Raw genomic sequence first — 27,874 nt, forward strand, 5'->3', positions numbered from 1 at the left:
TGTTTGTTTTTTACTATATAGATACTATATAGATACACATTATTCAATAAAAATTAAAATATATGTGAAAAAAGTATATATATAGAATGTACAGTATTGTACTGTATTGACATTCAGGCTGTCGGTTGATAGTCAGTTGTTAAGAGAGACATAATATAATGACAGTAATATAATTTATGACAGTCCGGTGTGAGATAAAAGAGTAATAAAGTGCAGGGCTGATGTATTTTGATCGTGGGAGATCAAGAGTTCAGAAGTCTGATTGCTTGGGGGAAGAAGCTATCATGGAGTCGGCTGGTGCGGGTCCTGATGCTGCGATACCGCCTACCTGATGGTAGCAGTGAGAACAGCCCATGGCTCGGGTGGCTGGAGTCTCTGATGATCCTCCGAGCTTTTTTCACACACCGCCTTGTATATATTTCCTGGAGGGAGGGAAGCTCACCTCCGATGATGTGTTTGGCAGTTCGCACCACCCTTTGCAGTGCTTTGCGGTTGTGGGCAGTGCTATTGCCGTACCAGGCGGAGATACAGCCAGTCAGGATGCTCTCCACAGTGCAGGTGTAGAACCGTGTGAGGATGTGGCGGTTCATTCCAAACTTCCTCAGCCGTCTCAGGAAGAAAAGGCGCTGATGAGCCTTCTTCACAACGACTTCAGTGTGGACGGACCATGTGAGTTCCTCAGTGATGTGGACACCCAGGAACTTGAAGCTGCTGACTCTCTCCACTGGTGCTTCATTGATGGTGATTGGATTGTGTTCTCTGTCTTTTCTCCTGAAGTCCACCACAAGCTCCTTTGTCTTACTGACGTTGAGGGAGAGGTTGTGCTCCTGACACCAGTGTGTCAGAGTGTGCACCTCCTCTCTGTAGGCTGTTTCATCATTGTCAGTGATCAGACCTACCACCGTCGTGTCATCAGCAAACTTAATGATGGCATTGGAGTTATGTGTTGCCACACAGTCATGTGTGTACAGGGAATACAGTAGTGGGCTGAGAACACAGCCCTGCGGGGCTCCAGTGTTGAGGGTCAGTGATGAGGAGATGTTGCTGCCTATTCTAACCACCTGGCGTCTGCTTGACAGGAAGTCCAGGATCCAGCTGCACAGCGAGCTGTTTAAGCCCAGAGCCTGGAGTTTCTCATCTAGCTTGGAGGGCACTATGGTGTTGAATGCTGAGCTGTAGTCTACAAACAGCATTCTCACATAAGTGTTCTTTTTTTCCAGGTGGGAGAGAGCAGTGTGTATTGTAGATACAATGGCATCATCAGTGGAGCGGTTGTTGCGGTAAGCAAACTGCAGCGGGTCAAGATTGAGTGGTAATACAGAGCAGATGTAATCTCTGATTAGTCTCTCAAAACATTTGCTGATGATGGGGGTCAGAGCAACAGGACGCCAGTCATTTAAACAAGTTATTTTCGATTGTTTTGGAACAGGCACAATGGTGGATGTTTTAAAGCATGTGGGGACTACAGACAAAGAGAGGGAAAGGTTGAAAATGTCCGTAAAAACACCCGCCAGCTGGTTCGCGCACGCTCTGATGACGCGGCCCGGAATGCCGTCTGGACCCGCGGCTTTGCGGATATTCACCCGTCGGAAGGATCGGGTTACATCCGCTACAGAGACGGAGAGTGAACTAACCTCTGTAGCTTCAGCCGCGAGAGCTCTCTCCGCGAGGGCGGTGTTATTTCCCTCAAAACGAGCATAAAAAGTATTTAGCTCATCCGGTAGAGAGGCAGCGGTGTTCATGGCGGAGTTTTTATTCCCTTTAAAGTCTGTGATGATGTTAATTCCCTGCCACATGCTTCTAGAGTTGGTGGTGTTAAACTGTCCTTCAATCTTACTCCTGTACTGGCGTTTTGCTGTTTTGATAGTTTTTCGGAGGGCATAACTGGCTTGTTTATGCTCCTCCGCGTTCCCGGAATTAAAAGCGGAGGTCCGCACATTAAGTGCCGCGCGAACATCGCTGTTGATCCACGGCTTCTGATTCGGATAGATTCGCACAGTTCTGGTCGGAATCACTTCCTCTACACACGTTCTGATGAAACACATTATGCTATCAGCGTAAAGCTCGATGTCGTCATCAGAGGCGGACCGGAACATCTCCCAGTCCGTGCGATCAAAACAGTCTTGTAGCGTAGAGTCTGACTGGTCCGACCAGCACTGGATCGTTCTGAGGGTGGGTGCTTCCTGTTTCAGTTTCTGCCTGCGGGCAGAAGCAGAATGGAAGAGTGGTCCGATTTGCCAAATGGTGGGCGGGGGAGGGATTTGTAGCCATCCCGGAACGGAGAGTAGCAATGGTCCAAAACCCGGTCCCCTCGTGTGTTGAAACTAATGTGCTGGTGATATTTTGGTGCGACTGATTTTAAACTGGCTTTATTAAAGTCCCCGGTCACAATGAACGCGGCCTCAGGGTGCGCGGTTTCCTGCTCACTTATACTCCCATACAGTTCCTTGAGTGCCCGGTCTGTGTCGGCTTGTGGGGGAATGTACACAGCAGTGATAATGACAGCTGTGAATTCCCTCGGTAGCCAGAATGGTCGACACAGAAGCATAAGAAATTCCAGATCAGGAGAACAGAAAGACTTGATGGAATGTACGTTCCTCTGATCACACCAGGATTTGTTGATCATAAAACATACACCACCTCCTCTAGTTTTACCTGAGAGGTCTTTCGCTCTGTCCGCTCGGAGCATGGAGAACCCCACGGGTTCAATGGCTGAGTCTGGAATCTCCGCAGACATCCAAGTTTCCGTAAGGCAGATAACGCAGCAGTCCCTCGTTTCTCATTGGAAAGAGATCCGCGCTTTCAGCTCGCAGAGCTTGTTATCCAGAGACTGAACATTTGCCAGTAGAATAGTGGGTAGCGGGGGTCGATTTGCGCGGCGTCTTACTCTGATGAGAACGCCGGCTCTGTTTCCCCTTTTCCTCCTGCGTTTCCGCGGCCGTGCTGCCCAGACAAAGGGCTCCGCTTGCGTGTTTGTAAACAGCGGGTCGGCATTGAGGAATGTGAAGTCCGGTTTACGGTGTGAGGTCGCTGAGCCAATGTCCAAAAGTGTTTGTCTGTCGTAGACAATAAGGCAGACAACATCCAAGACAAAAAACATAAGAATTGTAAACAAAACAAACAAACCATTGCTATGTTGTGTCGGAGCTCGCAACGCAGCAGCCATACTCGGCGCCATCTTGAGTCCACATTTTGCAAACATGTAAATAGTGTAACGTTAATTGCACCAGGCAAATACAATAGCACTGAGTTCTGTGGATAATTCTATAGTAAGCCTAATTCGCATAGATTGAGCTGTGTTTTGTGCTGAAAAGAATGACAATTATTTCGCTTTTCATCAATATTCAATCGGCACAACACTATTTTAACACATTGAAAAGCAGGTTACGCTGGATTGGGGGTGCTTTTTGAATAAATACAGCACGCTAAAGTGTCACAGTAATTTTCTGGCTAATAATATACAGTGATAACATATAATCACAGTTTTTTGTTTGCATACATGGACTGAGACTTATGACCCTAATACATCATATTACTGTCATAACTTTATGTGTAGTCTAAGGAGTCCCAATAGCCCAGGCGTATTACATGGCCTTGTCTAAGTTATTAACCAGCTGCTCTTGTGCCCATCTGAAGAGGTCATTGTGTGTTTTTTTTTTGGTCTTGCTCTGCCTTTCTGAAAATTACACTGTTGCACACTCATAGCCAAGCATAATACAAACTGTATGTTCCAAGAAGCTATCAGCTGCATTGAGCATGTCTGACTATTTTAACAGACTTCACCCTCATGAAACAAACATGCACCCGCACACACCCTCGAATAGTGCTTGTCCCAAAGTCTTGTCATGACCAGTGGATGAGTCGTTTTAGAGTTCTCAACTATCAAACTGTGTCTGGTATATTTTATGCCTTGTACGACACATTACAGATTTCATCAGAAGCAAAGCAGTTGGAAATGATGAATGTGTAGACAGCTGCTGGACACAAATACCTGGGGATCACCAATAAACATGTTTATCTCGATTGCAGTTTTAATGCTTGTGTCAGGCTGTAGTGCGTTCCGTGCCAGAGAGGAGTGAAAGAATGAATAGCACATCTGATTTTGTTTATAGCATTTATCAATGCTAATAAAGGCAGATTAACATGGTCTCACGCTGTTTACTACTAATATTAATAATAATGTTGGGGAGTAACTTACTAACAGTGTTGGGGTGTAACGGAATACATGTAATGGGAATATGTATTTAAAATATAAAATATAAGTAACTGTATTCCACTACAGTTACAATTGAAATCATTGGTAATTAGAATACAGTTACATTCAAAAAGTATTTTGATTACTGAAGAGATTACTTTGCATTTTACTGTCATTTGTTTCATTTAATATTTAGTCCTTTCAGATGGAAAACATTTATACATATAAATGATGCGATCAAAAGTGCATTTGAACAGCGATGAAACACTTTCTTATGAAGTGTTACATTCATACGAGCAGACAGAGAAGTAAGTTTGAAGTAAGTTTGGAGCAGAAGAAATAGAAATAAACCTTGTGTAAATTGTCAGCTTTATGCTAAGCTAAAATGCTATTTCTAGCCATTTTACATGCACGTTACCAGGCACGATCATATTTTTTTCTCAAGAAAATTCATGTTGGATCATAATTTCTTTTTTTCTAGTAAGACCTTTGGTATTAGGGCAAAAATCGTATTCTTGATGATAATTTTTGTATTGTTTTCCTGTAAAAATAGCAAAAAATCCTTAAAACAAGATCAATTAGATTGACCTTGTTTTAGAAACAATACTGCATAAGATATTTAGGTTTTTCAGAGAATGTATTTTTAACATGTGTATTTTGTCTTACTGTACTGAGTTTTTATAGTCAAAACTATATATATATATATATATATATATATATATATATATATATATATATATATATATATATATATATATTGGTGGCATTTAGTATTTTTAATCTGTTTAAATACTGTATAACTGTTTAATGCTTCCTTTTTTTTTTTTTTTGCCAGATAAATGCTACTAGAATTTAAACAAAATAAATGCATACACACTGTAAATTTTCATTTATGAGTAACTTGTATCTTGTCACATTACAGTTTAAAAGTAGCTTCCCCAACACAATTTATTCATATGTTTTCATGTTGTCATTACAAATTAAATAATAGTATCATCAAAAAAGGTTCGACTTTGCTAATGGGAAACACATTTGATACTGTAACTAAGTAGATTAAACTTCCGAGGGCAGCTACATGGAGATCTGGGACAAGAGCATGTAGGAAGACTAACACTTCCTCCGACGAGCCCTGTGCTGATGGACATACACTTGAGCCAGTGTTTTTTCAAGGGAAGGTCTGTTTATTCTACAGGTAACGATCCAAATCCGACAGACATTTGGCCCTCCGGAGGTGAGGTGCTCACTAACTTTTTTCATTTTTTCTCCTCTGTAAAAACCATTAGTTTAGACATACAGCTTTCTTACCACGCATGTTCTGTATTTATTTATTTATTTTCAGTTTTTGAGTGATGGTATTTCCTACCGCTTCTGAAAGGATAACGTGGATATGTAGAGAGATTAGTTTGCCAGCTCTTACGTTACTGTCTGAGAATATTTGAGATTGTTAAGAGTGTGAATTTGTATTGTTTTTATTATAATTATTATTACTGTTGATATTATACATTTTATTTTTGCTACTTTTCTAGATAATGACAGTGGAGATGAAATGAGTTGGGGAACAGAATCAGGAAATGTTGCAAGTATCAAATTCATAGAACCTGCATGAGCAACTCAGCTCAATGTGTCAAAGCATTATTAATAATATATACAGTATATATGTAACCGGTCCTGCTCAACCTGCTCTGAGCAGGATTTGAACTAGTGTCTCTGGCATGGGAGGCGGGAGGTTAAAGGCTACAGCCTCTAGTGTCATTAGCTAGTGCACCTCTTGAGGCCAGGGGAGTGAGGCTTACACACTGCACAGCTACCTACCAGCTGGCTCCCATTATATATATATATGGCTTTTTTACTACTTTTATTGATAATTATAATGAATAGAGCACAGGGAATGATTTTGGGAATGGTCTCAGGAGATTCAAACTCACATTGCCCACATGAGCACCACAGCTAAATATGTCAGAGCATGAATATATATATATATATATATATATATATATATATATATATATATATATATATATATATATATATATATATATATTCTAATTTTATTGATAGCTATAATGGAACAAGCACAGGAAAAAATGTAGGCAATAGTCTCAGGAAATGATGTTGCAAGCTGGATTCAAACTAATATTATCCATGTTAGCACCACAGCTAAATATGTCAGAGCTTAAATAATTTTCATTTCTTTTTGTTTTTTTCTACTTGTATTGTTTCGCTATAGCGAAAGAGCAAAGAAAATTATTTTAGTAATAGTCTCAGGCAATGATGTCGCAAGCCAGATTCAAACTCACATTACCCACATAAGTGTAACATCCAAGGTTTTTACCCCTCCTACCAATCACCAGAGGGTGCCCTCTCCCGAAAACTAACTCTGTACCATTTCTTCTTTGGTGACTTCCTGTTTAAACTATATAAATACCATGCTGTTCCATTTTGACTTTGTGAAGTATTGCCAGTTTACACTGCCTTACTAAATGTTTTTCCATTGCTTTTGCTGATTGTTTTCATGTTATGACCATTTCCTGTTTTCCTGGATTTACTGCCTTTTGGAATCCACTTTGTTTTGTTTGCCTTGTTGGGTTGTCTTTTTGGTTTATTGGATTATACCGCTTGCTTTGCGACTACCTCTATTTGCCTGCCGATTTGGATTGTTTGCTTGTGTTCTTATTAAACTTCCAGCACATGGATCCTAACACCGTCTCCATAGCCAGTTCATTACAGAATACTTTACCTAACATGGATCCAGCGGAAGTTTCACAGCTCCAGGCCGCATTCGTGCACCAGTGCGAGGTATTAAGTGGTTACCATGACCAGCTGAACAACCTATGGGCTGCCAACGAATGTTTGACACAATACATTCACTCACTGCTAGCTCCCCATGTTAAACCGGTAAGCTTTGCTCTACCTGATAAATTTGATGGTTCTGCTGAAAAATGCTGGGATTTTTTACGACAATGCAAGGTATTTTTCTCAAATCAGTCTGAATCATTTGATCAAGACACCAGGAAATGTTATTTTGATGTCACTGCTTACCGGCAAAGCTCTCGATTTGGCCACCCCTGTTTGGGATAAAGATACTCAAATACAGGTTTCATTTGATTACTTCATTCAACAAATCCACAAAGTCTTTGAGTATCCAGTGGGCAGCCAAGATATCTCTGTTCAGCTACTTCATCTATGCCAGGGTCATCGATCAGCAGTGGATTATGCAGTTCTGTTCAGGACACTAGTGGCTCAGAGTGGGTGAAATGATGTTGCTCTGAAGACTGTTTTCCACGAAGGGCTAAACCTGAAAATCAGGACGGAACTGACCTGCAAGGGTGAAGGTACGAATCTTTCTGAATACATAACTATGGCCATAAAGATTGATAACCTGCTTCAGAATGCTTCACGGCCTCAGTTTCACTTCACCTCAAATTCCACAGTCTCCGTACAGGCCCAGGCATCCACTGTATCACCCGAACCCATGCAAGTTGCTTACACTCGCGTTTCCATGGAGGAACATTGACACAATGAAAACCTTTGCTTTTATTGTGGCTCACCAGGTCATCTCAACGCTGCATGCCCATACAAGAAATCAAGTTCTCCTGAGTCAAGGCAAAATGTGAGTACAATGAACTGTATCACATGTTTCACATAACTTTCTGTTACCTGTAGAGGTCTCCATTGGTGATCATGTAAAGTGTTTTACAGCTTTAGTGGATTCTGGTGCTGCTGTTAATCTCATTAATCAGGATATTGTACAAGAACTCAACATACCCACCATTCAATGCTCCCCAATGATTAACATCACCACTGTTGACAACACTCCTATTGGTACTGGCATAACCCAACAGACTGTTCTGATAACCATCAAGGTTGGACTTTCATGTAGAAAAAATTCATTATGTCATCAACTCACCCAAGCATGCTTTTATCCTGGGTCTTCCCTGGCTGGCCATCCATGACACATCGGTATCTTGGAACCAAGTTGAGCTCACGCAATGGTCAAGTTTTTGTCACAAACATTGTCTCCATGTTGCTGTTTCCATGCCTTGTCTTATCACCAGTATTGAGAGCCCTGAATCACAGAAGGAGCCCATGATTCCCAAGGAGTATGCAGAGTTCAGTGAGCTGTTTAGCAAAATCAAAGCTTCACAATTTCCTCCTCATCGTCTATGGGACTGCGCCATTGATCTTCTGTCCAATACAGCCCCACTGAGAAGCAAGGCATATGCATTGTCAAGCCCCGAGACCCTTGCTATGGAGAATTACATTTGAGGAAGCCCTTGCCTTCGGTTACAGCCATCCCTCTACCTCCCCAGCTGCTGCAGGGTTCTTAAGGATGGAGGTCTACGTCAATGTATCGATTATCGAGGCCTGAACTCTGTCACCATAAAGTACCGTTACCCATTACCGCTTATCCCCTCAGCCCTTGAACAACTCCGTGAGGCAAAGATCTATACCAAACTTGATTGGAGAAGTGCTTAAAACCTTGTCAGAATCCGAGAAGGGGATGAGTGGAAAACTGCTTTCATCACCACCAGGGGGCACTATGAATATTTGGTCATGCCGTATGGACTTGCTAACGCCCCCTCGGTTTTCCAGTCTTTTATCAACGAGATATTCAGAGACTTACTAAATCATTGTGTGGTGGCTTACATTGACAGCATCCTCATCTACTCACAAGACATGGACCAACATATCCAGCAGGTCAAGACAGTTCTATCACATCTCCAGGAACACCAACTATTTGTCAAGGCAGAAAAATGTGAGTTCCATACCACTTTCCTAGGCTACAATATCAGCCATCAAGGTGTAGAAATGGATGTCTTTTAAGATAACAGCAGTCACCGAATGGCATCGACCTTCAAAAATCAAGGAACTACAGCGGTTTTTGGGCTTCGCCAACTTCTTTCACCATTTCATCAGGAATTACAGCATCATTGCAGCCCCACTCACGTCATTGCTCGAGAGAGCCCAACAAATTGCCTTGGAACGATGTCGCATACCAGGCCTTTGTCTCCCTCAAGTCAAGCTTCACGACTGCTCTGATACTGAAACATCCTGACCCCAATCTTCCCTTCATCGATCATCGTTGAGGTAGACGCTACAAATTGCGGGATTGGAGCGGTCCTGTCACAACGTCACGAAACACCAGGCAAGCTTTACACTTGTGCCTTTTTCTCCAGAAAATTGAACTCTGCAGAATGTAATTATGATGCTGGAAATAAGGAATTACTTTCCATGAAAGCAGCCCTCGAAGAATGTCATCACTGGTTAGAGGGGGCGGTCCACCCTTTCCAGGTTATCACTGATCACAAAAATCTTGAATATATCAAGGCAGCCAAGAGATTGAACCCAGGTCAAGCCCGATGGTCATTGTTTTTCACCACATTCAATTTTACAGTCACTTACCGCCCTGGCAGCAAGAACAGCAAGGCAGATGCACTTTCACGTGACATGATCCACCCTACCTCCAACCTCACCCTGGGTCCATTCTGCCACCATCTGTCATCATGGCACCGATTAGCTGGGACATCATGGAAGAGATACAATGAGCACAACAGCATGAACAGTCACCTCCTAACTACCCCCCGATCAATCACTACGTACCCCAAGCTCTACGTCAGAGAACTATCCAATGGGTCCACACTTCCTTGAGCACTGGACATCCTGGCATCCAAAGAACTGTTACCCTGGTGCGTAATTCCTTCTGGTGGCCAACTTTGATTCATGATGTAACTATGTAATGTCTTGTCAGGTGTGTGCCCAATCCAAGACCCCCAGAGAACTTCCCACGGGGTTGCTTCAACCACTGCCAATACCACAAAGACCATGGTCCTACTTGCCCATCGACTTCGTCACAGACCTGTCAAACTCCCATGGTAACACTACCATTCTGGTAATAATAGATTGATTTTCTAAATCATGTAGACTTGTCCCTCTCAAGGGTTTACCCACTGCCATGGAAACCACTAATGCTTTGTTCCAAGTCTTTAGGGTCTATGGAATACCAGAGGACATCGTGTCTGACAGAGGTCTACAGTTCATGTCCAGAGTTTGGCAGGCTTTCTGCAAACAACTGGATATCAATGTGAGTCTCACCTCTGGTTACCACCCTCAGGCCAACGGACAGGTGGAACGTATTAACCAAGAGATAGGCAGATATCTTCATAGTTATTGTAGCCGTGAACAGGAGAAGTGGAGTGATTTCCTGCCCTGGGCCGAATATGCACAGAATTCCCTCACTCATACCTCTACGGGTCTAACCCCCTTCCAATGCATGCTGGGCTACCAACCCCCAATGTTTCCTTGGCACCGTAGAATGTTCTCCTGACCAGCAGTGGACGGTTGGATAAAGTGAAGCGAGAGGGTGTGGGACAGTGCACATGTCCAGCTACAACGAGCGGTCGGAGCACAACGCTTCCAGGCTGACCGACGGAGGTGCCCCCATCCCAACTATCAGCCAGGACAGAGGGTCTGGTTGTCCACAAGGGATCTCAAGTTGTGGCTACCCTGCAGCAAGCTCAGTCCAAGGTATGTGGGTCCTTTCAGAATTATCTGTCAAACCCAGTTACTTATTGTTTAGAGCTTCCTGCTAATTACCGCATCTCTCCTTCCTTCCATGTGTCCTTGATGAAACCCAGCGTCTGGCTCTGGAACCACAGATTCTGAGCCTCCACCTCCATTGGAGGTAGATGGAGCCCCAGCCTATATGGTCAGATAGATCATGGACTCAAGATGATGAGGGAGCCAGATGCAATACTTGGTGGACTGGGAGGGCTATGGACCAGAGGAGAGATCACGGGTAGCCGCCAAGGACATATTGGACCCGTCCCTGATCCAAGAATTTCATCATGCCCATCCTGATCGTCCAGCACCACGACCAAGGGGACGTCCCAGTAGAAGAACACCAGGAGTTGTTCGTAGAGGGGGTTCTGTAACATCCGAGGTTGTTACCCCTCCTACCAACCACCAGAGGGAGCCTTCTCCCGAATACTAACACTGTACCATTTCTTCTTTGGTGACTTACCGTTTAAACTATATAAATACCATTCTGTTCCATTTTGACTTTGCGAAGTATTGCCAGTTTACCCTGCCTTTCCAAGTGTTTTTCCATTGCCTTTGCTGATTGTTTTCATGTTATGACTATTGCCTGTTTTCTTGGATTTACTGCCTTTTGGATACCCCTTAGTTTTGTTTGCCTTGTTGGACTGTCTTCTTGGTTTATTGGATTATATCGCTTGCTTTACGACTACTTCTATTTGCCTGTTGATTTGGATTGTTTGCTTGTTCATAATAAATTTCTCCATGGCCAGTTCATTACAATAAGCACTACAGCTAAATATGGCAGATGAGTAATTTTTATTTGATTTTATATTTAGTCTACTTATATTAATAGCTATAAAAGAGAGCTAGGATATAGATTCTGTAATAATCTCAAGAAATTGTTGCAATCTGGATTCAAACTCAAATTGCCCACATGAGCACCTCAGCTCAATATGTCAGACCATGTATAATATTTTATTTAATCTTTTATTCATAGCTATAATCAATAGAGCACAGGAAATAAATTTGAGAATAGTCTTAGGAAATGATAATGCAAGCTAGATTTGAACTTACATTGCCTACATGAGCTCCTCAGCTCTATATCTCGGAAAAAATATATATTTTTAGCCTTTTGCCACTTTTATTGATAGTGATAGCGGAGAGAGGACCGGAAATGATGCCAGGGAATGTTGCACACCAGATTCAAACATGCATTGCCCACCATAGCTCAATATATTAAGGCAAAACCACTAGGCCATGGACTCAGTTGTCACTACAAAACACATGTTGTTCATGTAAACAGGCCGCAGAGAGTGAAGCACAATGAATCTTTCACAGAAACCCCTGATTAAATTTGCTGCCTTAACTGTTCATTTCAATTAGCCATCTAAGAAACGAACCCTGTTAAAACAGATTTGCACTGCAGGGCTAGCTAATACAGTGGATTGTGTGAGCATTCTACTGGCCGGCCAGGTCTAGCAGCTGGTCACACTGGCACATGGCAGCTCCACAGCGAACCTTTGAGATAATAAGTTCTACATCTGCCAAAAGAAGGGGCTCTGTCTGCCCACAGAATTTACAACTCACTAGTGGGAAACAGAGACTCCCACAGACTTTTTTTTTTATGTGCGCTCTTTGAATTTTATTAATGTAATGCAAACACAAGCCTTCCAACACATTAAATTGTTGATGTTATGCGAATACACTGTGGGACCGCAGATTCTCATTAACATTATTTGCATGTTAATCTGCATCTTTTTAATTAGTGATACTATTTATGCACAGAATTTCTACAGGATGATGCCAGCTAGTGGGCACATTAATTAATCTACCAAGATACCAAACTGTTCTGCCTCACTTTTATTTGTTTACACGGTGTACCGAATTCTGTGAAAGTGACAGGGGGGGAAAAAAGATGGCTAAAGAATAAAAGTAAAAAGACAAGATTATCTAAAAGCTTTTTTTTGTTTTTCATAATTCATATTGTAATATTAGCCAAACGTTGTGTCTCTTCCCTAAGAGATCGGTTATTCAGTTACACTTCCTTGATGTATTATTAAAATGTATAATGGACTCCGGAGGCCTTGCTTCATTTCCCCCTTCGTTTACAGAATACACTCAATGTTATTTTAATCTGCCTACATCGCCTCCATGCATAGGCAACGAGCCGCTCTCTCTCCCTCTGTGTCTCCAGAGAGATTTCACTCACCAGCACCATAAACATTTAAATCAAACACTCACATAGTCCTAAGAACAAGAGGAATACACACATCCCCTCTCTCTGTCTGTCTATCTGTCTGTCTGTGTATGAATTACTATTGTGTTGCATGAACATCCACTAATGACAGCACATCAGTCAGTGTGTAAAGAGTGATAGTGTTGCCTGATCACTTGTACAGAGTGTGTGACATTATAATGAGGTCATCTAAGAAATGCAATGATGCTAAAGACTCTCTCTCTCTCTCTCTCTCTCTCTCTCTCTCTCTCTCTCTCGCTCACTCGCTCTCATTGAATTCCTCTGTGTAATTATTTGGCAGAGTAATGATTATAATAATGAGTAATTATTGACTCCATGAGAGAGGTTATCCAAAGCAAACAAATCCCTCCTCAGTGTCTAATCATAATTACAGAACAACGCATAACAACATGACAACAACATAAGAAAATACTATAAAATATCTACAAAAAATACTACTGAATGTTTTCACCATTATTGCTCAGTAAAAGAAAATATCCAGTTCAATCAACACATTGACCATTTTGTGACAACATGCTCAATAGCAGGGCATGTCATCACACTATAAGGGGAACATTTTCAGAATGGGAATTTGACATTAAACAGCCTTGTAAAGGCTTTCAAATTACAGCATATAAAAAGTGTGACAACCTGCCCCGACTTAACATTTAGGTGTTTGAAACTAACATACAAAATCAATAAAAACAAACATCTCTGCAATTGGATTTTTGTTTTCAAAACTTGAGATACCGCCCTTGTGACAACTAGCCTGGGTGTATTTATAAATCCACCCATCTGTATGTGTATATATATATATATATATATATATATATATATATATATATACACACACACACTGGTGGCCAAAAGTTTGGAATAATGTACAGATTTTGCTCTTATGGAAAGAAATTTGTACTTTTATTGACCAAAGTTGCATTCAACTGATCACAGTGTATAGTCAGGACATTAATAGTGTGAAAAATGACTTACAATTTGAAAATAAAATTAAAAAAAATTCAGAACTTCTTCAAAGAGTTCTCATCAAAAAATCCTTCACATGCAGCAATGACAGCTTTGCAGATCCTTGGCATTCTAGCTGTCAGTTTGTCCAGATACTCAGGTGATATTCATCCCACACTTTCTGTAGCACTTACCATAGATGTGGCTGTCTTGTCGGGCACTTCTCATGCACCTTACAGTCTAGCTGATCCCACAAAAGCTCCATGGTTAAGATCCATAACACTCTTTTCCAATTATCCGTTGTCCAATGTCTGTATTTCTTTGCCCACTCTAACCTTTTCTTTTTGTTTTTCTGTTTCAAAAGTGGCTTTTTCTTTGCAATTCTTCCCATAAGGCCAGCACCCCTGAATCTTCTCTTTACTGTTGTACATGAAACTGGTGATGAGTGGGTAGAATTCAATGAAGCTGTCAGCTGAGGACATGTGAGGCCATCTGCATGCATAGCATTAGACAGCGCATGTGTATTGAAATTCACAGACCTCTTGACTTTGATTAACTCAGCCTGTTAGTCTTTGGAGACTTTTCAGCAAAGCACTTCATTCATTGTAGAGTATTACATGCAACAATTAATATAAAACCCAATAAAATAGCCACTGCCACAAGAGTTCTAATAGACCAAGAAGAGCAATAAAACCTTCAATTTTTAAGTCTTAAGAAAGTCTAAATTAAATGTGTATCAAGTTTATTGTTCCATGAGCTAAATAATCTACATGCATAAAAGAGTAGAAAAAAAAGAAAAAAAAGTGAAAAAAAAGAAAGACTAAATAAAAAAATAATAATAATTAAAGCTTGCATTGAACATTTATTATAGTAGGTTACCTGAGAAATTAAGATAAACTAAGTAGAACTAAAAACATAGGTTCCCTATCTGTCACTCACTCGACGTTGTGTCAATGTAGTGACACTAGGGGTAACTCTTGGGAGCCCGAAACACCTCTGGTCTTTGAAAAAAGGCCAATGAAAATTGACGAGTGGTATTTGCATACCACTCCCCCAAACATACGGGTATAAAAGGAGCTCTTATGCAACCACTCATTCAGATTTTCTCTTTGGAGCCAAACGGTCGATGCTCACTGAGCTGAGATGTTGGTAAACTGCATCTTCCTTGAGCAGAGGCCCCTCTGTCCCAGTCACCATGTTTGTTGAAACTCCTCCCCCGTAGGGTAGGACCTACCATGGGACTTCTCCACATGACGTACTTCCGACAAGGCTCGGCAAGACCATGTGATGTATTTCCACTGAAAATACCCCCCCTCTCTCTGGGCGGGGTATAGTCTCCGCGGTGTCTTCCCCTTGGGAGTGACACCCCCCGACGTAGACATGGTGGCCCCAGTCAGTTAACAAATTTCACTCTTTTTTCGGGGAGAGGAAAAAAAAGAGTATAAGAGGCCATGACTGGGGTAGCCTGTCTCTATCTTTTGGGCAGTTGACTTGTTCCTGAAGGGCCGTTCGACACTCATAACAGCGTTGGGGGAGATTACGTGTCGGCCTGGTGCACTGGCTACGAGGCACACAGTGGTCTGCCCGTCACACACTGCCAGTTCACATAACACAGTTCAGCTAGTTGTGGCGTTTCGTACAGGGACCCCTAGTGTTACTACATCGACACAACGTTGAGTGAGTGACAGATAGGAACATCCTGGTTACTTTCGTAACCTCCGTTCCCTGATGGAGGGAACGAGACATTGTGTTCCTCCTGCCACAACGCTGGAATACCCGATGAAATGCCGGGACCTTGTCTCGGCTCCTCAGCACAAAACCTGAATGAGTGGTTGCATACCAGCTCCTTTTATACCCGTATTTTCAGTGGAGTGGTATGCAAACCACTCGCCAATTTTCATTGGCCTTTTTTCAATACCAAAGGTGTTTCGGGCTCCCAAGAGTGACCCCTAGTGTCAGTACATCGACACAATGTCTCGTTCCCTCCATCAGGGAACGGAAGTTATGAAAGTAACCAGGACGCTTTGTTAGCTTGCTGACACTTTTAAACTGTCAACATGATGCCAAGTCAATAGATATTTCCTTTCAAAGTCAAATAAGTCTAAATAGCCATTTAACATCTTTGGACATTTCAAAAATATGTACAAAATCAAGTGAAAAAATTTGCAGTTTTCATACTTATCTACATATAAATACAAAGTTGTGCATTTAACCTGAAAACAAAAGTTTACAACTTTATAAACATTACCAACACTAATGATTTATTCTAAAACACCCCCTGAAATAAGTTCAGAGTAACAAACTTGCTACAGTATATTTTCATATTTTCAGTTTTGTACACTAATCTTTAAAGGGTGCCTGCAATAATAATAATAATAATAATAATAATAATAATAATGAATAGGGGACACTGGGGATCGTCACATGGGGATTTGTCACAAGGACTATATGTTAGTAAGAATAAGTATCTAATTTATTTATTTAGTTAGTTAGTTAGTTGTAGTTGTACATCACCTTAAACATTTTTGCTGTTTAATGAATCCTTTTTTTAGTCAAATGTAAACTGTTAAAAAAAAAAATAGACTATAATATGCTATTTAAAGAAAGTTTCTGTAATGGACTGGAAGGAAGTCACGAGAGCTGGCTCTAGGTGCGGCTAAGGAGTTTAATGAGAAATAAATAAGTACAAAATAACGGGTAAACATAGGAACAAAAAAACATCCACAATGGGAAACAAGAACATGAACAGGAGGAAACATCTATGAAGGGCACTGGTCATACACAGGAGGTCAAAACACATAACAACTGACAAAGAACACGCAAACAACAGGGCATTATATACACAAAGACTAATGAGTTAATGAAACACAGGTGAGGACAATCAAGGATAGCTGGCAGTGATGAGGGCAGGGAATTATGGGAAATGTAGTCTAGGAGGAACAGATGACAGGGGAGAAACACAAGGCAAACAACAGTGAATCATGACAGAAACTCCCCCCCCCCCAATGGGTGGCTCCTGAAGCCCAAGGAAAGCTGGTTAGGGAGGCAGGGCCAAGATGGAGCAGGAGACCCAGTAGACCAGAGCAGATCGGGTGGACTGCCGAGAGACAAAGGGAACTAGAGCAGATCAGGTGGACGGCTGAGAGACCAAGGAGACCAGTGCAGATCAAGGGGACAGCCATGAGACCAAGGAGACCAGAGCAGATCAGGCAGACAGCCAGGAGACTCAGAAGACCAGAGCAGATCAGGCAGACGGACAGGAGACCCAGAAGACCAGAGCAGATCAGACAGAAGGTCAGGAGACCCAGAAGACCAGAGCAGATCAGGCGGATGGCCAAGAGACCCAGCAGACCAGAGCTGATCAGGTGGATGGCCAGAAGACCCAGGAGACCAGAGTATATCAGGCGGACTGCCAGGAGACCAAGGATACCAGAGAGGATCAGGTGGACAACCAGGAGACCTAGAAGACAACCTCAGGTTAGGGACTGGATCAGGAGGACTGGTTGGCTGCAACAGGGCTGAAACAGGATCAGGAGACCTGGGTGGCGACCACAGGGTCGAGATAGGGTCAGGAGGCCTGGGAGGTGGCCACAGACTAGAGACTGGAGCCATGGCAGGCTCGAAGGGTGAAGCCGTGGAAGGCAGAGCCATGGGAGGCTTGAGGGGCAGAGCTGTAGAAGGCAGAGCCATGGGAGGCTCAAGGGGCAGAGCCGTAGAAGGCAGAGCCATGGGAGGCTCGAGGCTAAGAGTCCAGAATGACTGGGAAATGATCTCAGTGGTCATAAACATGATCAGAGTCTCGGGAGCGACCTCTGTGGTTGTGGGAAAGGACTGAGATTCGGGGACAACCTCTGTGGTCGTGGACGTGGACTGAGACTCGAGAACGATCTCTGTGGTCGTGGGCGTAGACAGAGACTCGGGTATGACCTCTGTGGTTGTGGGCATAGACAGAGACTTGGGAACGACCTCTGTGGTCGTGTACATGGGCAGAGACTCGGAGATGACCTCTGTGGTCGTGTACATGGGCAGAGACTCGGAGATGACCGCCGTGGTCATGGACAGGGGCAGAGACTCGGAGACAACCTCCGTGGTCGTGAACCTGGGCTGAGACTCGGAGATGACCTCTGTGGTCGTGAATCTGGGCAGAGACTTGGAGATGACCTCAGTGGTTGTGTACATGGGCAGAGACTCGGAGATGACCTCCGTGGTCATATACATGGGCAGAGACTCGGAGACGACCTCCGTGGTCGTGTACATGGGCAGAGACTCGGAGACGACCTCTGTGGTCGTGTACATGGGTAGAGACTCGGAGACGACCTCCGTGGTCGTGTACATGGGCAGAGACTCGGAGACAACCTCTGTGGATGTGTAAATGGGCAGAGACATGGAAACGATAGCCTTTCTCCTCATCCTCCTCCTGGATGCTGATGTAGGTAACGTGGGCTCTGGGATGGACGAGGCTGGCAATGCTGGCTCTGGGATGGACGAGGCTGGCGACGCTGGCTCTGGGACGGACGAAGCTTCCAGCTCGTTGGCCATGGCAGGCGTGGGAGTTGGCTCTTTGGCTGTGGCAGGCATGGGCTCATTGGCCGTGGCAGGCGTGGGTTCGTTGGCCATGGCAGGCATGGGCTCGTTGGCTGTGGCAGGCATGGGCATCATCTTGTTTGCTGTGGCAGGTGTGGACGTCGGCTCGTTGGCCATGGCAGGCGTGGAACAGACTCAGACGTGGCTGCGACATGACATGGAGCACACACAGACGTGGCTGTGACATGGCATGGAGCAGACTCAGATGTGGCTGTGACATGGCATGGAGAAGGCTGAGGCGTGGCTGTGACAGGGCACGGAGCAGACAGAGGCATGGCTGTGACATGGCGTGGAGTGGACTCAGGCGTGGAAGACTCGGAAGCCGGAACCGGGATTGAAAGAAGAGGATCCTCTGCAGCGAGTGTCTCTAAGATTAGGCTCACATATTCCTCCCAAGTGCAATCTCCGGACTCCGGCAATTCCCTCCACCGGCGTGTTGTTAGTCCGATTCGGTAGATGGATTTCAGGGTATCATCATCAAAACCTGTGTGGACAGCAACGGTGGAGACGAAATGGGAGAACTCTCTTATTGATAAGTCCGCCTGGCTCAGCTGTACGAAGTACGCCTCTAGATCCATTTGTGCGGTCAGTTGTTCTGTAACGGTCTGGAAGGAAGTCACGAAAGCTGGATCTAGGTGCGGCTAAGGAGTTTAATGAGAAATAAATATGCTCAAAATAACGGGTAAACATAGGAACAAAATAAAACATCCACAATGGGAAACAAGAATATGAACAGGAGGAAACATCTATGAAGGGCACTGGTCATACACAGGAGGTCAAAACACATAACAACTGACAAAGAACAAGCAAACAACAGGGCATTATATACACAAAGACTAATGAATTAATGAAAAACAGGTGAGGACAATCAAGGACAGCTGGAAGTGATGAGGGCAGGGAATAATGGGAAATGTAGTCTGGGAGGAACAGATGATGGGGAGAAACACAAAGCAAACAACAGTGAATCATGACAGGTTCCCTTTTGTGACAGCTTACCTTGCATAGTGTGATGAAAAGTCCCGCTATTGTCAGGCTCCTTTCACTTTTGTCTGGTTTTCTTCCTGTGTGGCAGGATTCTGACTAAGGGTGTGCAGCGAAGCCATGTATCTATATTTGTATTTGTTCATATGACAAAATTATCTGTATCTGTCTCTGTATTCGGATAGAACCGGGTGTGGGCGGGGCTTAAAATTAAATGAAATGCCCATTTTTAAATGTTACTCTTACGTTTATAGTTTCTATTAATAAAATATGCCTTGTGTATGCCTTTTCATAATAATAGCCTAATAATAATAATAATAATAATAATAATAATAATAATAATTATTATTATTATTATTATTATTTTACAATTATTATTTACTTAAATTATTTATATTTTTTCTTACCAGATGAAGCTGAATTTGTTGGCCACAATAACTTTGGAATATGTTGTTAACTTTGGTTTCTCCTGGTATTTCTGATATTTATTTTCCTCCCCTTTTCTCCTTAATTTGGAATGCCCAATTCCCAATGTGCTCTAAGTCCTCGTGGTGGCCAATCCACACATCTTATCACGTGGCTTGTTGAGCGCATTACCGTGGAGACCTAGCACGTGTGGAGGCTTCACACTATTCTCCGCGGCATCCACACACAACTCACCACGCGCCCCACCGAGAGCAAGAACCACATTATAGCGACCACGAGGAGGTTAACCCAACATGACTCTACCCACCCTAGCAACCGGCCAATTGGTTGCTCTGGAAGCCTGACTGGAGTCACTCAGCACGCCCTGGATTCGAACTTACGACTCCAGGTGTGGTAGTCAGCGTCTGTACTTGCCGAACTACCCAGGCCCCTGGTATTTCTGATATTAATATCTGCCTGAAACAGATATTAGCAGGAATATTCAGAATAGGTGAATACTGCATTTTAACTTTTTTTCGGAGTAAAGTCTTAAATAGATAATAACCTTAATTGCTGATGTGAATAAATGTGGTCAACTTTAAGAGATGACTAAACGAGCTCCGACATGAAAGCATCACTTCATGCCAGGAATTTAACATCACACTCAGGTTTAGGCTATAAATAAATACATGGAAATCACGTGTGAATCATGTGATACATTAACATAGACATTTCAAGAAGTGGAAAGTGTACATGATGTCATATCTTAGTTAATATTACACTTGACAACCTCCAGACGCACAGAATTTACACAGACAGCAAACGGAGTCGAGACTGCGGCCATTCAATCTAAAATCACACTTTGGAGTAGCAGGGAATTTTCTTCAATGGATCATACTAGGACGTGGTAGACTATGTGTGTCACCTCAAGGAGGTGGAGATTTTGTTGAGAAGTTGGAGAGGGGGTCCCGTCTCAACTGTCGCCACATCAGAGGTCCATGAGGTTCCTGGGGGTCCTGCTGCAGATCGCCAGGAGGCGGTTGAGCCTGTGGCTGACCACCAGGAGGCAGCCGTGCCCGCTATTGCTCTTCCTACCATCCACAACAGGAGGAGGAGGAGAGGAGCCAGCACTCCCGACCACAGAGGCCGTTCCCCTGCCGCTGTCAGCGTTCCCGGCCACGGAGGCCAATCCCCTGCTGCTGCCGGCCACGGAGGCTGATCCCTGCCGCTGCCAGCACTCCCGGCCACAGAGGCTGGGCCCCTGCCGCTGCCAGCGCTGACAGCAATTGAAGCCATTTCCCAGTCATCTACACTCCTGGTTAAGGAGGTTATTAACCCCTCACCAGTGGCCGTTGCCCAGTCTAATCCCTCGAAAGCAGTGCCACCCAACCTGTCCTGTCCCCAGTGGCCACAGCTCAGTCTGATCACTCCACAGCGGTCGCTGCTCAGTCTAATCACTCCCTAGTGGCCATCGTTCTGCCTGTTCTTACCCCAGCTGTTGCCGCTAAACCTGTCCAGTCCCCAGCGGCCACCGCCCAGCCTGTCTAGTCCCCAGCGGCCACAGCCTAGCCTGTCCAGTCTCCAGCGGCCACAGCCTAGCCTGTCCAGTCTCCAGCGGCCACCGCCCAGCCTGTCCAGTCCCCGGCAGCCACCACCCAGCCTGTCCAGTTTCCAGCGGCCGCCAATTGTACAGTTCCCAGTGGCCATCTCTGACCTCACTCACTGTCCAGTGGCTGCCTTTAACCTCACTGTCTGTCCAGCACCGGCCACTGACCTAACCCTTTGCCCCATGGATGTTTGTCTTTCTGCCCATTCCCCTGCAGTTGCCTCTCAGTCTGTCCCTTCACCAGCGGCCAGTTTGTCTGCCCAGCTCTACACGTCTGCCTACAATTCCGTCCTGTCCCCAGTGGCCACCCCTCTGTCTGTCCAGTCTGCTGTGGTCAACTTCCTGTTCGCCCGGTCCCCTGCTGCCATATACCAGTCTGTCCAGTCCCCTGTGGCTGCCATGCAGTCTGTCCAGTTTCCAGTGGCCGCCGCCGCCCAATCTGATCCTACGCCAGCAACTGCCACTGCCAAGTCTGACCGCTGCCCAGTGGCCATCACTGACCACTGCCCAGCGGCCGACCCTGACCTCTCCTCTGTGGTGGAGCTACCTGACCTCATTCCTTTCCTGAATCCTCCTCCCTGGTCTCTGGACCCTGCTCCCTTCCTGGAGTCACCCCCCCGGCCACCTGACCCTGCTCCTTCCCTAAAGTCTTCTCCCTGGCCGCCGGACATCACTCCCTTCCTGGAGCTGCCCTCCTGGCTGCCAGACCCCACCCCTTTATGGAGCCACCCTCCTTGTTTCCCCCACCCTCCCTACCTTGGTTGGAACTACCAACTCCACTCTGGTCTGTCTACTACCATCCTGTTCCACTGGCCTCCTTCTGGCTAGCCCCACCCTGGTCTTTCTTACCTGCTCTGCCCTGGCCTCCGGCCCCGTCTTGGTCTGCTCCTCCGGTCCCGCCCTGAACTTTTATGTCTGCCTCCTCCCCCCCCCCCCCCCCCTTCTGTTGGACGTGTTTTTTTTCTGTTTTCTGTTTGTATTCTGTCTTTGTGATGCCTGGAATCGTCCCTTGGAGAGGGGGTACTGTCAGGCTCCTGCCACTTTTGTCTTGTTTTCTTCCTGTGTGACAGGATTCTGACACTTTAGCCTTTTTGTTTTGTTTGTTGGTTTTCTCATATGTCTGCACATGACTTTGTGTTTGTTAGCCATGTGCTTCCCTGTCTCTGCCTCCTTGTTCCCTCACCCCTCCTCCTCGTTTAGTCCTTGTTCTGTTCTTGTTATGTCAATTGCTCTCACCTGTTTCCCCTTGTTACCTTCCTCATTTCCTTCCCTTTATATTCTTCTTGTGTTGGTCTAGTCTTTGTCAGTTTCTTGTCATTTCTCCTGTGTCATGTCATCAGCTTAGTACTGTTTTCTGGTTATTCCCCCAAATCTGGTTCCAGTGCTTTCTGTTTGATTTTTTTCCCCCTTAGTTAGTTCATTCACTTGTTTTTGGTAGTGTTTTCCCTGTCGTGTTTTTTTTTTTTTATTTTTTTTTTAGCCTGGTTGGCTTTAGTCTGGGTTTCTGTTGTTTGTTTGTTTGTTTGTTTGTTTTTTTTTTCTTTTTTTTTTTTTTTGTTTTGTTTTTTTTGTACCCAGCTTTTGTGTTTTTGTTAATAAAAGTCATTTTGTTCTATTTCTGGTCTGTGACTGGGTTCATCTGTCCATGATCATGACAGCTATAGGGATGAACTTTCTCTTTTTTTGGTCAATAACAGTTTACAATAACAATATTTAATAGATTGTTTTGTTGAGACTTTAAGATGTGCCTAAATAGAATTTTACATTTAAAAATAATATCCTGAGATATATTCACTGGAGTAAAAAGTGACAACCAACCATGGTCTCTTATTAATTTATAATTTATTACTGTAATAAATATATCCTGACATCCTGCATATAAATATATGGTTGGACCCGGGAACCAAATAATATTTAAAATTCAGCATCAAAAAGTCAAAACACACTGTCCCAGATTTGGATGTTGACCCGTGTTTTGAGTTCAATGCTGTGATTACATTTCTGGTTTTATGTGCAAATGAATGCCCTTTGAAGCATCTCTGTTGCAGCACAGCATAAATGAAAGCTCTGATTGCCGGCTTCATCACTGACGCTCTGATGTTTCAACCACAAAGAATGTCTAGCAGAGGTGAATGTTACGTGTGCTACACTAATTACCACTAATTTACTACAAAGCTTGATTCAAGACAGCTCCTCAGTTCTGTGCTTTCCTTGAGCAAATCTTTTTTTTTTTTTTTTTTTTTTATGGTAGGAATTAAATGTCATGTTGTGTCACACATTTGTTAAGGGGGAAATTTTTCCCCTGCAGTTGGTTTCAGGGACATATTTAAACTTTAAGGGGGCTTTTTTTGTACAATATATTTTCTAATATTGTTTACATCATTTACCACATCATATTAGTTACATTCAACAACACTCACCTTTAAAACAGTGAATACTAGTATGTTTGCCCCTGTAGCAGACTGTAACTATCTAAAGACAGTGAAACCAAAGACAACAGATACCCCTGATCTCGCTGGCTTCTCAAGACCCCAGTCCTGAGTAGCACCACAGAGCCTACAGGTAATTCAGTATATCATATCCAGCAACCAGATCCATTGAGAGAATGAAGAACAAATTAATAAAAAGAAAGAGAAGATAAGAGAAGAGAAGAGAAGAGAAGAGAAGAGAAGAGAAGAGAAGAGAAAAAACTCTTGTGGGAAAGCGAGGGACCCAACCCAGCATTCCAGTGGCTGTTCACATGAAACTGATAAGTCTGCTGAAAGTTGTGTCCCCTCCTCTTCATCCTCTTCCCTGATACCAGTGTGTGTGTGTGTGTGTGTGTGTGTGTGTGTGTGTGTGTGTAAATGTGAGTCAGCGTCTCAAATTTGCCCCTGAGTCCCCATGTTTTGGGACTAGGGTTTTTGTCAACCAGAGGCAAACATGATCAAAGCATTGAGAGAGCTGTTTGAAGATTAATTTGAGATCACTTTAATCCATGGCAGACATGCCAGTTTGTTTTAGAAGTGGTTAAAAAGTGCAAATTAAATCCATGCTAGTGCATCTTTTTTAATCAACCTGTTAAGACCAAAATCGCCACAGAGGACCTGGTTGGACTTCCTAAAAATATGGTACAAATGGGTAGCTGACATGAAATACTTTTTGGAAGTTGAAATGTCCTGTGGCGTGACATGTTATGCTCCATCTAAAAATATTTTAAATAGCATTTAGCTCATTCTTTTATAATTATTAAGAATTCAACTTTTGTGATGTTCATTGAAAGACTACATGGAGTATTTGTACTTTCAAAAATGTATTTGTCTTACTGCAGGACCATTTAAAATGAGGGCAAAAAAAGTGATTTCAAATTGTAAAAAAATAAATAAATAATAATAATTACAGATCAGTTACAGGATACACTTTCCCTTATACATTCTTATAAACTTTGACCAACTACTGTATCTTGATGTTGAATTATCTCATTTGCATATGATGTGGAATAGAAACCTTTCAAATTAATTTGCACTTCGTCTACAACATTAAATCTTTGTTTTATACAAGCTTTATGCTTCAAGTGCACCTGGAAGCTCATTTATCTGAGTCGGGCATTTTTTATTATGACATGTCATGTTTTCAAGTCGGAAACAAAATGCGGAAAAATATAAACTAAAACAAATACACAATTAACAATGGCAAAAGCTCTTTTTTTTCTGTTCCACCTCTGCAGCATGATCACATGAGAAGTCAGCATGTTGTTTCTGAGTGTTCCAGTACACTATGTTCGGCCACATTATGCCAACTCACTGAAAAGCGCCATCTCCTATAAGACATGTTCGCATCTTCTCCTGTGTGTTTACCTTCCCTTGTGATGCAACAGGAAGTACATTGTGTCAGCAGCATGGGAGACCCGAGTTCAGATACTGCATTGAAACCAGTAATCGCATTTGCATATTAATTTACGGTTGGGGGTTCAGTTTATAAAACATGCATTCCTCTTCACTGTATTATAGTCTATACAGCTGAAAACAACTCACAACTTGCTTTTAGCCCCTCTGTGGACATTACACCTGGAAAATGGAGCTCACACGCACCCATACACCCAACAACACTTACGGCTTTGGCCACCGGAGGAAGTGTTTCAAATTTCAGTAAGCACAGACCCATTTTAGCTAAAGAAAAGTCAACCTACTTTTTTTGATTTCACTGAGAGATCAGTCTGTTGCACCAGTGGATAAGCATGAGTGAATACACCAGCATCACTTTTACACTACACATATGTTTTTTAGTGCTAGTATCTAACAGATTATTAATTAACTTAAATAAAACAAACCAACACAGCCTTATCACGTATTCCATAATAATTTGAACGACTTTTACACACACACACACACACACACACACACACACACACACACACACACACACACACACACACACATGTTGGTCTACCTATCATTATGAGGACTTTCCATAGACATTATGATTTTTATACCGTATGAACTATAGATTCTATCCCCTAACCCTAACCCTACCCCTAAACCTAACCCTCGCAAAAAACTTTCTGCATTTTTACATTTTCAAAAAAACATAATTTAGTATGTTTTTTAAGTGATTTAAATTATGGGGACACTAGAAATGTCCTCATAAACCACACTTATAGCATAATACCCTAGTAATTACCAGTTTGTAACCTAAAAAACTGTCCTCGTAAAAAACATAAATATGCCCACACACACACACACACACACACACACACATACACACACACACACATGTTGGTGCAGCTATCATTATGAGGACTCTCCATAGACATTGATTTTTATACTATACGAACTATAGATTCTATCCCCTAAACCTAACCCTAAACCTAACCCTCACAAAAAACGTTCTGCATTTTTACATTGTCAATAAAACATAGTTTAGTGTGATTTATAAGCGATTTAAATTATGGGGACACTAGAAATATCCTCATAAATCACATTTATAGCATAATAACCTTGTAATTACCAGTTTGTAACCTAAAAAAAGTCCTCGTAAACCACTTAAACCTGCCCACACACACACACACACACACACACACACACACACACCAACCAATCAGCAAACAGTTTTAAATCAATACAATGTAGGCATTCATTTTTTCTAACCTCCTATCCAACCTTTTTTTTTTTTTTTTATAACAGAAATATCTGTGAACAAACTGTGTTAATTGTTGTGCAATAAAAAGATTGGTATATGTGAATAAACTGTAATACACCACCTTTGACTCCTTGCAAACCACCATATTATCTTTTTTTTTTTTTTTTTTTATTCTGGTACAGGCTTTCCATCTTCTTTCATGTTGACATCCCACTTCCAACTTCATTACTTGGGTATCATGTAGAATTCCAAGATTCCCACTGCTAAATATGACTGCTTGATCATTCATTTTCCTGAAACACGTTATTATGATATTTCCGACTCCATTTGAAGGCTGCATAATTAATGAGGAGCTGAAGTGATAATCCATTCAAATCCAACAATCTAACTGGTTAACAGGATATTTGCATTCATCGCATTGGCTACCTTGATTATGGGCTGTTTATAATGGAAAAATGTGCTTGACCAAACAGTAGAGCTGCTACAAATTACGGCAGTCTAAAGTGACAAGTCAAGGCATATTGTCATCTTGAAAATAACGTGTTCAACGTGAATCACAACAGAGGTGGAGCGGTTCCACATGATACCTCACAGTATGTCTCCCATGTCAACTGTTATTCCAATTCGGATGAACAGGTTTTGTTATGAGCTGTGCACAGCCAGTAAATCCGTGTCTTCTCCTGCTTCCTGACACCCTGTATTCCTCAGACCCACCTGGTGTGGAGAGTTGTGACAGCCAGCACCCCCTCAACCATCTGTCAGCCTACACCTCTGCATGTGTACGCTCTCCCTTTGTCAGTCAGCCATGATAATCTCCACCTGGACCCGTGCGACCTGACATCTGTCTGTCTGCATCCAAATTACTTGGACAAACTACGGGCTGGCCCACAGGACTGGCCAGAGCCATGGGCCCTGATTCTATCAGACGATCTACTGACCTGACCCAGAGCTGAGCGCCATAGGAGGTCGAGTCTGGCAAGTGTAGTTAAGACTTAATCCCTTCAGCAACAGAACATTATAAAAAGGTTTAGGCATGTCACTTTCTTATAAAACCCTTACAAAATATCTAGGGTTCTGGGAAACTAGCCGCAATTTTGCTGCAAATTCGCCACTCATTATTTTTACATGTGAATAAGCATGTGATTCACTGCAAATGTTTGCCAGAAGTTTGCTGCTCTTCAGCGGTATAGGTGAACCTGCAGAAATTTTTGGCAACAATGGACAATTTGCCGGAACTTTACCGCAAAACTAA

Source organism: Myxocyprinus asiaticus, chromosome 15 (assembly GCF_019703515.2).
Source record: "Myxocyprinus asiaticus isolate MX2 ecotype Aquarium Trade chromosome 15, UBuf_Myxa_2, whole genome shotgun sequence".
NCBI classification, from domain to species: Eukaryota; Metazoa; Chordata; class Actinopteri; order Cypriniformes; family Catostomidae; genus Myxocyprinus; species Myxocyprinus asiaticus.